At 45.3% G+C, this 16,391-nt stretch overlaps 1 protein-coding gene across 1 annotated transcript in view; it reads right to left on the reverse strand.

Moving 5' to 3' along the window:
- The window catches only part of LOC126188483 (sodium/potassium/calcium exchanger Nckx30C), a 1,432,322-nt gene that overhangs the window by 606,484 nt on the left and 809,447 nt on the right, over nucleotides 1–16,391 (reverse strand). The gene's annotated exons all lie outside the window — the stretch shown is intronic.

The raw sequence follows: 16,391 nt of genomic DNA on the forward strand, positions 1-16,391 counted from the left end.
TGCACAATGTCGGCACTAGTACAGTGTATATCCACCTTTCGCAGCAATGCAGGCTGCTATTCTCCCATGGAGACGATCGTAGAGATGCTGGATGTAGTCCTGTGGAACGGCTTGCCATGCCATTTCCACCTGGCGCCTCAGTTGGACCAGCGTTCGTGCTGGACGTGCAGACCGCGTGAGACGACGCTTCATCCAGTCCCAAACATGCTCAATGGGGGACAGATCCGGAGATCTTGCTGGCCAGGGTAGTTGACTTACACCTTCTAGATCACGTTGGGTGGCACGGGATACATGCGGACGTGCATTGTCCTGTTGGAACAGCAAGTTCCCTTGCCGGTCTAGGAATGGTAGAACGATGGGTTCGATGACGGTTTGGATGTACCGTGCACTATTCAGTGTCCCCTCGACGATCACCAGTGGTGTACGGCCAGTGTAGGAGATCGCTCCCCACACCATGATGCCGGGTGTTGGCCCTGTGTGCCTCGGTCGTATGCAGTCCTGAATGTGGCGCTCACCTGCACGGCGCCAAACACGCATACGACCATCATTGGCACCAAGGCAGAAGCGACTCTCATCGCTGAAGACGACACGTCTCCATTCGTCCATCCATTCACGCCTGTCGCGACACCACTGGAGGCGGGCTGCACGATGTTGGGGCGTGAGCGGAAGACGGCCTAACGGTGTGCGGGACCGTAGCCCAGCTTCATGGAGACGGTTGCGAATGGTCCTCGCCGATACCCCAGGAGCAACAGTGTCCCTAATTTGCTGGGAAGTGGCGGTGCGGTCCCCTATGGCACTGCGTAGGATCCTACGGTCTTGGCGTGCATCCGTGCGTCGCTGCGGTCCGGTCCCAGGTCGACGGGCTCGTGCACCTTCCGCCGACCACTGGCGACAACATCGATGTACTGTGGAGACCTCACGCCCCACGTGTTGAGCAATTCGGCGGTACGTCCACCCGGCCTCCCGCATGCCCACTATACGCCCTCGCTCAAAGTCCGTCAACTGCACATACGGTTCACGTCCACGCTGTCGCGGCATGCTACCAGTGTTAAAGACTGCGATGGAGCTCCGTATGCCACGGCAAACTGGCTGACACTGACGGCGGCGGTGCACAAATGCTGCGCAGCTAGCGCCATTCGACGGCCAACACCGCGGTTCCTGGTGTGTCCGCTGTGCCGTGCGTGTGATCATTGCTTGTACAGCCCTCTCGCAGTGCCCGGAGCAAGTATGGTGGGTCTGACACACCGGTGTCAATGTGTTCTTTTTTCCATTTCCAGGAGTGTATTTCTTGTCGTTCGGTTCATTTATAATGATGTTTTCTCTTCATTCTCACAGCTATTCTTATCCCATCGACTGCGCTCATTCCAAATGCTGTCATTATTTAAAACCGTAGAAGTGTGAAAGTTTCGCGCGGGTCCCTGCTTATGATTATTAAAAGGCATTAGTTCAGTTGCGCAATTATAGGCGATAAAGAAGGGCATGGGATTGATGAGGCCTTCATTTGGGCGACTGAAGTGGTTTAGGAGAGCATTACCTTTCACTACACTATTCATTGTTCAAAGAGGCAAATACTGGTGAACTGCAGCTCCGAAAAGAGCCTCGAGGTGTTCCCGGGAGGCTCGGTTGGTTGTAGAGGAACAGAATATTTGCTTGTCGGTTTATGTTGTATTATTTTTCCTGCTTTCATTCAATAATGTCTTACGGCATCATACCCTTGGCATTTCCTCCTTGATGAAGAAAATGGTCGTCGCACATTAGCGTATAGCAAGTACGACTACATGGTGTCCACTCTCGAACCTGTTGTAGACAGCTGTTTAAAGAGTTGGGCATTCCGCTCACACTACAGTTACGCTCTTACGGACTTCGTTGTCACCGACGAATGCAGTTCGAAAACAACACCAACATTCTTAAAAATAACACTAGAAGAAGAAATGACCCGCACCAAACATCACTCAAATTTAGTGTCGGAAAGGTAGTCGTAAAGTATTCAGCCATTAAAATCTTTGATTACTTACCCAGTGATGTGAAGAATCCAATAGACAGTGAAACTATGTTCAAATACAAACTGATATCATACATGCGCGCTAGCTCCCCTATTTCATAGAAGAACACAGAATTGCTGAACATGAATATGTAATATTACAAAGTGCATCTGAGGACAGAAAGGGGAGAGAGAGAGAGAGAGAGAGAGAGAGAGAGAGAGAGAGAGAGAAAGAGAGAGAGACTGCGCAGTGTGTTAATCGTAAATAATTATACGCAAAGAAGCAGGTAGCTTAAGAGTAATGTAAAACACAATTATTTAAATGAACACTGAGAAAGAGTAGCATAAATATAACACCAGAAATGTTTCACGTCGTAGCGAGAGACTGCAATTACATGTAGTCCATGGAAAGTGTAGATAAGTAAATATCTACCTAATTCATCAGATCATTATATTCAGATAGATATATTGTGCTAGTAGGTAGATGTCGAAATTAAACAACAGAAAAAACTACAGCAAATGTACAATCGAAAAATCTGGTGTATTGGTGCCTACGTTGACAATGTTATTCTAAATACTAACGTTGCGATTATATCGCACAAATTACACAAGGATAATTATTAAGTGAATGTTCCACCACAAACGTGAATTTGAACTATTGGGGGGTTGTTGGGCCTTTTCTTCGAGCTCCAAATGTTAATAATTCTTAGTATTTCCGTTTTTTTCAGGTTGTCCTCCATTTACATCAGAGGAATTATCCCTCTGGCACATTTCCGAAAGCATGTCTGGTATTTTGTGAAGGAAGATTTGCAAATTAATTGGTAAGGAACATCCGGATCGACTCATGAAGTGTCCAGTATCCGTCTTCCTCTGCAGTTTTTACCCTCTACAGCTCCCTCTAGTACTATGGAAGTTATTCCCTGATGTCTTGCCTTTTTATTATCAGTGTGTTCCATATATTCCTTTCCTAGCCGGCTCTGCTCTCATTCCTGATCTTAAAGTCCACCTAATTTTCAACAATCTTCTGGAGAACCACATCTCAGATGTTTCGATTCTCTTCTGTTTCGGTTTTCCCACGATCCATGTCTCACTACCGTATAATGCTGTGCTCCAACCGTGTATTCTCAGAAATTTCTTCCTTAATTTAAGACCTATGTTTAATACCAGCAGGCTTCTCGTGGACGGCAATCCCATTTTTGTCTGTGCTAGTGTGGTTTGTACGTCGTCCTTACCCCGTCCGTCCGTGTCTCACTTACCATTGCTTTTTCCTCTGGCGATGTTAGGTAATGTGAAAAGCACGGAATCGCAACCTGGTATAAGTTATGTTAAACTATTGGTCTCCCTATAGCTTGCTGGGTGAGTAAGTTCAAAGGGTAGAGAAAGGCAACGATCTTCAGCAGCACCGGTGGGCAACGACTGTGGTGTTCAAAGCAACCTTCGGTGTGATGACAGTTTTACCTACGTTGTACTGTATACTCCCCTGAAAATAGCAACATAGCCGAAATTGCGCACCAGTGAATAAGAAATAAAACTATATTTTAATCAAACCAAAGACAGCCAGTAAGGAAGAAGGCTAGTATTCAGAAATTTTGTAGACTTTGTGGACCGTATTGTAACTGAAATGTTGTCTAGAGTTCTTGCTTTCTCAAGCAAACCGAAATTATATAACTTTCTTAAACCATCTACTTATGCTGTTTGACGTGGAGAATTTTTACGGACATAAACAGGTAAATAACCACATTTCAACACCTAAGAGCTGAATGAGGTGGAGATATTGCTACGATATTTCAGCTGACAAGCAGGCAGCCGTCTTCAGGCTAGTTTTACAATTGCAACTGCTGATGCACATCGCAAAGTTTATACTAAAATTTCTGTGCTGTCGCATGCGCATATGTTGTCGCTGCATGACCACACTCAGTCGAGTATAGCGTTATCTGTTCAATATTGCTACAGATCAGGCGTGCAGCAGCGTCAACCAGCTAGCTTCAGTGTAAAACGTACCTGTAGGTGACTGTCTGGTTGTCAGCTAAAATATCGTGCCAAGATGTGAGCTGCAATGCCAGAACCCCGTGGAATGCTCATTAGGACCGCAAAACTTCAAGAATCACACACCAAAAGCTTTCGTGTAGAGTGACGCCATCATAGATGCTGATGCTGCTGGACGTATAAGATTCGCGTCGCCAGCAATGCGTGTCGAAAGTGGATAGCAGCTATTGTTGGGCCTCTGGTGCGCATTTCTCGCCGAAGCTGTGGGCGCCCCTGATTACGCTGCAGGCCTTTGGGATGCCTCTGTTCAGTTCCCGTACATGCTCCTGGGGACTTGGGTGTGAGTTACGTTGCGCGACTAACAGGGTCAGAGACGACGAATCTTGGAGGTTCCTTAGCAGGTTTGTTCCTAGCAGATTAGCCGTAAGTAAGGACATCTCCTGGTGCCTTTATGAACGGATTCGCGAAGTGAGTCGCTGGGGAAGTCGATAAAAGCCAGTACTCAACTGCTTTCCCCTCCTCTTGATTGGTGAAGCTCTTCGAACCAGTCTGATACCGATTTGTGTTGAATGTGTAGAGCAGCTTTGCTCAGCCTGTCTTAGGTCTGTCCCATGATTAACATACGGGTCAAACTGTTGGGAGACCGTCATCTCTCTAATGGACCTCAGTAGATTTCATAAGCTAGGCATTAATGGTTCAAATGGCTCTAAGCACTATGGGACTTAACATCTGAGGTCATCAGTCCCCTAGACTTAGAACTACTTAAACCTAACTAACCTAAGGACATGACACACATCCATGCCCGAGGCAGGATTCGAACCTGCGACCGTAGCAGCCCCGTGGTTCCAGACTGAAGGGCCTAGAATCGCTCGATCAAAGCGGCCGGTCGACGTTAATGGTCAGACCTTAACAGGCTAAGGAAGTGGGAAGCACTGGTGTCATTTTGAGTTGAAAGCTAAGGGCTCTAGGCTAATTTCTGACCAAGAAAATGGGAAGGTGACAATGGGATAATAACTGGTTAAGTCGCGGCTACAGAGGCTTCTTCGTGTTCATTACCAGAGGCTGTTACTTGTTGCATGTTCAACACGTTGTAAGGATACTGTGGTATAATTTAAAGTAGTGGTGGCATAATTTGAAGTACTGGTGCGGCAGATCCTACTGTACAGAATCCCCGGGGAGACTGGCCAACAGGAGTTGTCCCTCGAAAGGTCTCACCCTTTATAAAAAAGTAATTACTCCGAATAGGTCCTGGTGGCGCTGGATAGAGTTGAGAAGTGTATCGACCAATGGAGGTTTCCTGTGAACATTCTGGATGAAGGGATCAACAGAATGTGTTTTCAGTAAAAGTTTGAGATAAACCTAACCTTTTTATTAATTTCTCTGACCCTGCCGTCCTTCTCTGTACAAATCGTATTTAATTATTTGTCAAACAAATAAAGCCACTTCGTTGGAACTGCCTCACAGCAATGAAATCGTAAACCCCCCTTGAAATGCACTCAACGCAAATGGGTGATTAAGCCAGACAGCTTTACGGGTGCGAATGATCTCTTCCCTTCGTGGTATTCTGGATAGTTCGCTCGTATCCGGACTTGGCTGTGACTGCTTTCGTAGGTGCACCTAGGAGAGCGCTGGAGGAGTACTCAAAGGGACGCAACACTGGTACACTGCATGCCTTTCTGCACAGACGCGCTTCAGAAAGTTTGCAACAGTGCGCCTTTATGGTCGTGGACACTGTCACATAGGGAGAAAGCTGCACGCTAGGACAGAGCGAAGCCCCCGCCACAGGAATACCGCCGGCGGGCTTTGATTCACCACATCAAGGGCCAAGGGCAAGGGCAAGGGCTGCCACAGCGAGCGCACGTGTCTGTGTGCGCGCTGCTCGCTACCTGCTATGCATCTCACCTGGGAGCGCTTTCGTTATATGCAGTTCAAATTCAATACCCGGCATAGTTATAAGGCAGTCTTGCGAATTAAATGTGACTGCTTCCTCAGAAAACTGTATTGAGCAACTAGTGCAGTAATTCACACACAATGGAAATATTTTCGAGTGTATAATTTTAGTAGACGGGCAACTGCACCCGAAATTGGATTTACTTTGCCACGCCATTATGGTTAAAAAAAAAAAAAGAAAGAAACCTGTCACCTGGAGATGCAGCTACACTGATGCGAAACCAGTCGCGACTTTTTATTAAAAGTATTTTAACAGTCAGTGCGGAAGATTTCACTAACCATATGAAATTTTTTAGACCTCGTAGAACGAAGAGACAAGGTCAACATAGAGACAGGGAATGGCGACCATGATGTCAACATAGCCACTAAAGTACTGAAATTAATAAGTCCATCAAGAAGATTAGGAGACGTTTTGTGCTGGAAAGAGCAAATAAGCAGTTGTGACCATCCTACCTAGACAATATATCCACGTTCAAAAATGGTTCAAATGGCTCCGAGCACCATCGGACGTAACATCTGAGGTCATAAATCCCCTAGAACTTAGAACTACTTAAATCTAACTAACCTAAGGACATCACACACTTCCATGCCCGAGGCAGGATTCGAACCTGCGACAGTAGCAGTCTCGTGGTTCCGGACTTAAGCGCCTAGAACCGCACGGCCACCGTGGCCGGCAATATATCCAGGTCACGTAGTTCCCGTTCAACGGAAGTACAAGAATGTTGAGTAAAGTTGAAAGTGATCCTAAATCGCGCTCTGGAGAAATATGTGCCGAGTAAGTGGATGAAGGACGGAAGAAAACCTACTGTGGTTCAGTAACAAAATTCAGAAAATACAGAAAACAGAGATTGTTGAACAGTCGGTTCAAAAAAGAATTCAGAAACATTGACGGATAAAAGTTCGTAGATATTAGTACGTCTATAAAAAGATCGATGCGCGAAGCGTACAAGTTTCACCGTCAGACAGCAGAAAAAAATGATGCTACGTAAAATGGCGAAACGGGTCGAAGGCTTCTATTTGGTCACTCGTCGACTAGTCTGATGTGGCAACAGACGACGGTAAAAGATAAGCGGGAAATTTTAATTTCGCATTAAGACAACTGATCTACGCAGAAAAATCGTACAGACGTCCCATCGTTTGACAGCCGCACAAACTTCCGTATGCGTGACATAGAAATAGGTACCTCAGGGGTTGAAAAGAAACTGAATTAGTTTAATAGCACTTCGGTTTCACGGAGAGTACTCTTCAGCATGGACCCATTACTTAACTTGCATTTATCGGGTATCTTTCGCCCAGCGGCAAGTCCCAAGCGACAGGAAGAAAGTGCACATGGCTTCCTTTTACACGAACCGTTAAAGGAACGGATCAACAAAATTCAATGGGATATCTTTAACTTCGGTTTGCTGCAGAGTTACTGAGCGTATTCAAAGTTCGAAAATACTACATTTCCTTGAGAGATAAAAGCATATATCCACAACGCAATACGGATTTAGAAAGCATTGCTCGTGCGAAACTGAACTTGCCCTTTTCACTCACGATATCCTGGGAACCTTGGATTAAGGGAATCAGATTCCATATTTACAGATATCCAGAAAGCATTTGACACGGTGCCGCAGGGCAGACTGTTAACGAAGGTGTGAGCATACGAAATATGTTCTCAGATATGTGAGTAGCTCCAAGACTTTTTAAGTAGTAGAACCCACTATGTGGTCGTGTACGGCCAGCGTTTATCGGAGACGTTGGTATCATCAGGGGAGCGCCAGTAAAATGTGATATGACCACTGTTGTACTCTACATACACAGACGGAGAGGGTGAGCGGCAGCCTGTGGCTGTTTGCTAACGGAGGTGTAGTCTAGGGGAAAGTGTCTTCGGTGATTGATTGCACGAGGATTGGAAATGCACTCAACATATGTGTAACCCATCAGTAACAATATTGTGCACATATACACTCCTGGAAATTGAAATAAGAACACCGTGAATTCATTGTCCCAGGAAGGGGAAACTTTATTGACACATTCCTGGGGTCAGATACATCACATGATCACACTGACAGAACCACAGGCACACAGACACAGGCAACAGAGCATGCACAATGTCGGCACTAGTACAGTGTATATCCACCTTTCGCAGCAATGCAGGCTGCTATTCTCCCATGGAGACGATCGTAGAGATGCTGGATGTAGTCCTGTGGAACGGCTTGCCATGCCATTTGCATCTGGCGCCTCAGTTGGACCAGCGTTCGTGCTGGACGTGCAGACCGCGTGAGACGACGCTTCATCCAGTCCCAAACATGCTCAATTGGGGACAGATCCGGAGATCTTGCTGGCCAGGGTAGTTGACTTACACCTTCTAGAACACGTTGGGTGGCACGGGATACATGCGGACGTGCATTGTCCTGTTGGAACAGCAAGTTCCCTTGCCGGTCTAGGAATGGTAGAACGATGGGTTCGATGACGGTTTGGATGTACCGTGCACTATTCAGTGTCCCCTCGACGATCACCAGTGGTGTACGGCCAGTGTAGGAGATCGCTCCCCACACCATGATGCCGGGTGTTGGCCCTGTGTGCCTCGGTCGTATGCAGTCCTGATTGGGGCGCTCACCTGCACGGCGCCAAACACGCATACGACCATCATTGGCACCAAGGCAGAAGCGACTCTCATCGCTGAAGACGACACGTCTCCATTCGTCCTCCCATTCACGCCTGTCGCGACACCACTGGTGGCGGGCTGCACGATGTTGGGGCGTGAGCGGAAGACGGCCTAACGGTGTGCGGGACCGTAGCCCAGCTTCATGGAGACGGTTGCGAATGGTCCTCGCCGATACCCCAGGAGCAACAGTGTCCCTAATTTACTGGGAAGTGGCGGTGCGGTCCCCTACGGCACTGCGTAGGATCCTACGGTCTTGGCGTGCATCCGTGCGTCGCGCGGTCCGGTCCCAGGTCGACGGGCACGTGCACCTTCCGCCGACCACTGGCGACAACATCGATGTACTGTGGAGACCTCACGCCCCACGTGTTGAGCAATTCGGCGGTACGTCCACCCGGCCTCCCGCATGCCCACTATACGCCCTCGCTCAAAGTCCGTCAACTGCACATACGGTTCACGTCCACGCTGTCGCGGCATGCTACCAGTGTTAAAGACTGCGATGGAGCTCCGTATGCCACGGCAAACTGGCTGACACTGACGGCGGCGGTGCACAAATGCTGCGCAGCTAGCGCCATTCGACGGCCAACACCGCGGTTCCTGGTGTGTCCGCTGTGCCGTGCGTGTGATCATTGCTTGTACAGCCCTCTCGCAGTGTCCGGAGCAAGTATGGTGGGTCTGACACACCGGTGTCAATGTGTTCTTTTTTCCATTTCCAGGAGTGTAGATTCTTGCACCTACAATAGCTTTTTGTCAAATGTAGACGAGCTGTACTCTCTTGGGGCGTGACTGAATTAGGAGAATCTGTAGTAAAACTTTACAACTGGTTCAGTAACGTGTATAATCTCAGTATTTATGTCAAGTTTAGCTCCAATTTCACTGCCCTACCAACTGATATTATTTGTACATATCCCGTGGCAGGCCTTTCGTGACCTTAAGAGCACACTAATATGATGTGTTCTTCTTCATGTTCCTAGTCTATAAAAGAAAGATAGCATAGGCTTCTTGACTCATTGTAGAATTTCCACCGCCTGTGTGCGAATTTAAACAGTACTGCTCTGCGAATCTTCGATAACGACCAATCCTCGTCACGCATCGCGTATTCTGTCATCTCAGTTCGAAATTAGTCGACTCGGTAGTAGAAGGGAGCCATGAGTATGAGACTCTGACTGAAGTGATAGCAGCTTTACCACACTGCTTACAGACTGGCTTGACAGTCTACGTTAAAGGGAACAGAAACTTGGTTAAACATTTTACCATTCCATCACGCATTTTCCACTGGCTGCATCAACAGTGTTAAGATATTCGTAGTACAATTGAGGGTCACTGGTTCTTCATTTAATCCATTTTAATTTTTTCCTTCTGTCTTTCTTTCTAACTTTACGTCATAACTTCGCACTCTTTGTCCTAATCAACTAGCTTCTTCTACAGGTTTGATTAATTTGGTACTGCTGCCCTGCCTTTCTGTTAGCGTATCATTAGTCCCATTTGCCAGGAATGTCATATTATTAAAAATTTGCGTTGCGTAGTTTTGTTATAACTAGCATTTCTGTAATATCTATGTTCATAAATACACTATACAAAAGAATTAGGGGAACACGTGAATCAACGCCAGCTACCTTAAATCTGTTCCGATACATGCGGTACCTGTGGTCTTATTGCGTGTCTTGAGATCTTCGCTCTCAGTGCAGGAAACAATTAAAATCATTCGCCATCTATTGACTATGTTATGCATTAGAGTGTCAAGTGACCCCTCAGAAGGAGGTGAATACAGGTGTGAGCCGGCCGGAGTGGCCGAGCGGTTCTAGACGCTACAGTCTCGAACCGCACGACCGCTACGGTCGCAGGTTCGAATCCTGCCTCGGGCATGGATGTGTGTGATGTCCTTAGGTTAGTTAGGTTTAAGTAGTTCTAAGTTCTAGGGGACCGATTACCTCAGAAGTTAAGTCCCATAGTGCTCAGAGCCATTTTGAATACAGGTGTGACAACGTTTTCTAATGAGGCACACTGACGGCAGTTATCATCTGTGGACGTTGTATTCAAACAAGCACTTGCAACGCGACATTTTAATGCAGTGCATGTTGCAAGAGTAGTCTGTGTGATCCAAACACGATGGACTTTCAATTGTGTTGCTGCAGATGCCAGTGCGTCCCCACGTGTTTTCCATAGTTTGTGGACACGCTGGATTACACAAGGTGACTTGGACAAGTCGCTGATGCATTACATCCTCACGTCTGCGTTGCAGCGTCGTACGAATATCGCCAGAGTACTGAAAGCCTATCTCAAAAGGACCACTGTGGCCGATCAGACTGTAATGATAAGGTTATGAGAAAGGACGTTACGAAACAGACTTTTTGTTCCAGTACCCCGCTTGATAAGACAACGTCTTGCAGCTAGCCTTCAGGTCTGCCATTCCCATGTCAACAGGCAACCTCGTCAGCGACGAAACGTGTCATTCACAGACGAGTTCAGATAGCCTCTGACGTGAGGTGATGGCTGTGTCCGTGTGTGGGTACCCTTAGAGAGCGGTACCTGCCAAATGTTGTTTAGGAAATGGAAAGATTTCCAAAGTTCTGTGGTGTTGTGGGGAAGTTCCAGTATTTAGAGCCATATGGATCTTTCCATTGTCCAGGGCCACCTTACTGCCAGGCAGGCGGGCATCAGCAAGGATGTCTTCGAAAGCCTGGACCTTGAAGTAATCGAATGGTCGGTGGTCGGTCCCAATCAAAGCCCCATCGTGTAGATGTAGAACACGCTTGACAGACGTTTTCGTGGTCATTCTGTTCAATTACAGACTCTCCAAAAACTCTCTTGGGTTCTCATTGAGAAAAGGGAACAGATAACACTGAGTGACCTCCGTAGACTAATACGTAGGCGTCAGGCAGTGATAAACGCTCACGGAGGACATAAACGTTACTGAAGCTCTGAAAGTCCAGTGAAAATCAGCCAGGATGACGGGATGAATGACTGTTTTCATTTTATTTTCGACATCTGTCGTAGTTTCAGTTCTTTTTATGTAAACGGTCGAGGATGTAATATTTTATTGTGTTCTTAACTTGTGAAAGATAAGGTATAATTTGGTAATATACCCAGTCCTCAATAGAATATGGCAGGTGCCCAAGTCATGTTTTCCTAATTCTTTTGAGCAGTATACAATAATAATGATAATAACAATAATAATAGTAATAACAATAGTAATAACAATAATTGTAGGTCATGTATTGTATGCAATTCAGTATAAACTCTAAGGATTCTTGAGACTTGAGAGCACTACTCTTCCTAAGTTAAAGGAATTAAAAATATATTATTAAATACGATAAATCAGTAATACCCCATATTTTACAAAGAAATAAGAGATGGGCCCTCATGAGATTCTCCATGTCGTGTTCAAATTATGGTTACTTGTGAAATACTTTCTCAGTCACACAGGAAGAATAGGAAAGTTATCAGTACGTTTCAAACTTTTTTAGAAGTTGCTGACAAAATTTAATAAACAGGCATTTACATATTTCTAGTGCTTATAACTTCCTTAAATCAAAAATAAAAGTATGAAAAGAATGCAAGAGATGTCCCGTTAAACCTGAGGAAGCTGAAACGTTTACAACGCAGACCTCTTGGCAAGTCCTTTCTTGTCAATAAGGTATTGACAGTATCAAGCATGAGACATTACCTCTTGTGGAAAAAGTAAAGCTCCTTGAAAAAGAAAACGCGAATAAACTCCGTGACGGTAACTCGCAACGTAAAAACTGAAGTGCACAGTACTTGAACCAACAGAGGCGAGATCGAGATCGAATTCCAGAAATGTAAAATTGTTCATTGAATCGTATTCAATTAAGGAAGTTAAGTAACCATTTGAAAATATTTTGTAACCCTCAGAGTGAAGTGTAATCATATTCAGCTCTGTTGGTAAAACGACAAACTAAATGGCATATGTTTCTGATTTTCAGTTCATATCCACAATAACCGTTTTAATTAGGTGGAGGGTACGCGAGTGACTACGAGAGAATTGAAGAAAAGGCAGGCAGAACGTAACTTCTGAATGTTCCGCATAAAATACGTTGTTGAAAGAAATGCTTTAAGTGTTGAAGAGAAAAAGAACAAAGAAATACAGCTGAGATTGGAAAGTCTACCTCAATGACTGAAAGAACTCAGAATTCTCGACTGAAGCTCATAAGAGTTACACTGGAGTTTGTAAAGCATCATTAGTCACAAAGAGATTATATTTTGCGCAAGCGGTGCCTCACAGCAGATAAATATTTCAAGAAAGTTATTTTTGTACAGCCGTCTAATTCATGGCGCTTTCGTTCAGTAATGTTCGTTCTTTATTATTTTCGGCATTGCATTTTGGTCTCTATGGGTAATCGTCAGATGTATTTTGACGCTCACATTAGTCATCCACATATACGAACATACTCTGAAAATTTCTGTGAAGGGCATGGTACAGGGCTAATTCCCATTGTACTAGTTATTGGGGCTTCTTTCGGTTTCATACACATATGGAGCGCGGGAATGATGTCTCTATGCCCGCTCTATTTAGTATAATCTTTTCCTCACATTCCCTACGGAAGCGAGACACTGGGGGATGACAATATGTTCCTAGGTACATTATTTAAAGTTCGTTCTTGAAACTCTTTAAATAGGCTTTCTCGGAACATTTTGCGTTACCTTCAACCGTCTGGCAGTTCAGTTTCTTCAGCATCTTTCCCACACTCTCCCAAGGACCAAACAAACTGTGATCAATTCTCTTGCCCTTCTCGCTGTAAGTGCAGGACCCTCACTTGTCCTATTTGGTACGGGTCCCACACACTACAGCACGACTTTTACGACTTTTTGTTTAGAAATCTCTTATGCAGACTCATTGCATTTCCCTAGTATTGTACCAACGAAACGAAGTCTGCTACCTGCTTCACAGCGAATGATTGTATGCAATCGTTTCGCTGCATATCTCTACAAATTGTTACACACCAGTGCTTGTATGAGTTACCGATTTGGGAGTTACAGATACGACGTCTTTTTTCATTTTTTGAAGTGCGCTGTTTCATGACAATTTAAAGCACATTGCCAATTTTTACACCACTTTGAACTCTTAACAGGATTCAGCTGAATACCTGCGCAGGTTTTTCCAGACAGTGTTTCATTATACGTAACTGTATCATCTGCGTAAATTCTGAGATCACTAATGTTGACAAGACCATTAACATTCAGCAAGGCCATTAATATTCACCATGAATAGTAAGGGTCACTACACAGTTCTCTTGGGCACACCTGGAGTTACTTCTATGTTTCCATTCAAATAACACGCTGCGTCCATCCAACCAAGAAATCTTCAATACGGTCAAAACTTTCGCTTGATACCCATGCCATTGTACCACCTATCATAGACGTAGGTGTGGTATTGATTCAAATGATTTTCGAAAATCAAGAAATACTGTATCTTTCTTGATACGTACTTTTCAGTGCTTGAGGTGAGAAACATACGAGTTGGGTTTTCACATGATCGATGTTTTCGGAATATATGTCGGTTGGCAGGGAGGAGGTCATTCTGTTCGAGATACGTCATTACGTTTGAGCTGTGAATATGTTCTAAGATTCTACAATAAATGGATTTCAAGGGTAATGGGCATTAGTTTTGTAAACTACCTTAACCGTTCTTGCAGGCGGGTGTGGCGTATGCTTGCTTCCAACTACTGGGCACGGGAGATTGTGGTTAGAAGAGGAAAAGATCCGCAAATTCGGTGCAGAATCTGATAATGACTGCACCGGACCGTGGAGCTTTGTCTAATTTTGTCCATTTCCAGTTGCTTCTCAGCGCAACTGACTCTAACATCTTAATTTTGTAACGAAAGTGATGGTTGTTTGCATTTATGGATTGCGCCTTTCTGCTCTTTGTGTGAGCCCTTCACATAGGTGCATCCCTATCCAACTGTATTTTTCACTTTTTGTTTCGTTTCGGGAATATACGAGGTGGCAGAGTTAGTTTGGTCATCCTGTATAGCAATGCTGTGACGTACTGTATCAGTACACACACCCGTAACACTCTCTCTCTCTCTCTCTCTCTCTCTCTCTCTCACACACACACACACACACACACACACACACACACACACACACATGATAATTATTGAAAATGTGCGACCTGCTTAGAGTTTCCAGATAACAAGTCCAAAATTTATGGCAATTAACTGAATTGAACTGAGTCCCGCCGAACTTTTCAGTGAAGGTACAGTTTAAAAGAAAGTTTTAAAATCGTAAACATGGCTGCTGCCTCGGCAACTGTGTGACAGTAGACATGGAGAGGTTGAAGAGAATCAGCCAACGAGTTGCAAATAAAGATTTATTGGAGCCTTTGATCTACATTTCGACAATTTTAAAAATTGTGTTCTTCCGTAGAAATCAGTTTTAAAATTGTCAAAACCTAGGTCAAGGGTTCCAATAAAGCTTTATTTGCAACTTGTTGGCTGATTTTTTCGACAAGTTAAAGATACGTTGTGTATTTATCTCAGAGCTTTACACTGCCCCTCTATAAGCTTTCAAAAACACTGCTTTGGATGCTTTGGAATAAAAAAACTCTCAAGGTGTGTTTTTGAATAGAGAAATGAAGTCAGGCAATGTGTTTAACAGAACTATGTTGTTTTGCTGGAGGCGGTACATGAAATAACAAAGCCCAAATAAGGCGCAATGAACACATATCTGCAAATGCTTAGTTTCCGTGGCAGAGACCAGTTTTTTGTACCTTGCAGCACAGTGTGCAGTGGATTCTAAGGAACGACGAGCTGTAGTTCCCTTTCAGATGGCAGCATTGTTTCCCATGACTGCGGCGGTTCAGCTCACACTCTCTTGCGATTATTAGTCACGGTCACTACCACTAACTTTCTGTCAGTCGCAATAGAAACACTTGCACCTGGTAAACTGCTTAGAGCAGCGAAGCTGCGGAAGTTACATTCTGAAGCGGTGGAACAGTGAAAGCACGACACACGAGGGGTGGAAGATTCCAGCCAGCACGCCGTACATCGATCGGAAGAAGCCACGATCGTCGCTGGCCAAGCCCTCACTAGCGCGAGAGAGTAGTCCAAGATAATAATGCCGAGTCATTATATAAACACTATTGTGGCGTGTGATCAATAGACTTAGCGACGAACAGCACTTGTCTGCAATGCGAGCTAGGTGGAGTATGCTGGATAATTGAATACACTGTGCAGATACTGACCATTCTCTTGCGGCAAGGAAGGTGGTGGTGGTTAGTGTTTAACGTCCCGTCGACAACGAGGTCATTAGAGACGGAGCGCAAGCTCGGGTTAGGGAAGGATTGGGAAGCAAATCTGCCGTGCCCTTTCAAAGTAACCATCCCGGCATTTGCCTGAAATGATTTAGGGAAATCACGGAAAACTTAAATCAGGATGGCCGGAGACGGGATTGAACCGTCGTCCTTCCGAATGCGAGTCCAGTGTGCTAACCACTGCGCCACCTCGCTCGGTTTGCGGCAAGGAAGTGTTGTCGAGTCAGTGTTTTGCCGGTTACGCTGCGGGATACTACAGCCAGCAGTGGCCAAACAGACAACCGCCGAGGCGCTATTTATGTGCGATCATCCAGCGACCAGGGATGCCTGAGCCCGGAAGTCGTGTCTAGACAGCCGCCGCGCTGAATCAACACCGACTCAAAGGAAGGCCTCGGTGCTTGTTGGTGACGTCACGTCAGCTAGGCACGGCGAACGCCAGGTCTGTTGCAGGCAGAAACGCGTATAAATCTCTTATTTTTGGACAAACTGTTTGGTATTGTTTTGGATTCAGCAGTTTTATTTAGATGAAAGATTTTCTTACTATCGTAAAGCTA

This window comes from Schistocerca cancellata, chromosome 5 (assembly GCF_023864275.1).
Source record: "Schistocerca cancellata isolate TAMUIC-IGC-003103 chromosome 5, iqSchCanc2.1, whole genome shotgun sequence".
NCBI classification, from domain to species: Eukaryota; Metazoa; Arthropoda; class Insecta; order Orthoptera; family Acrididae; genus Schistocerca; species Schistocerca cancellata.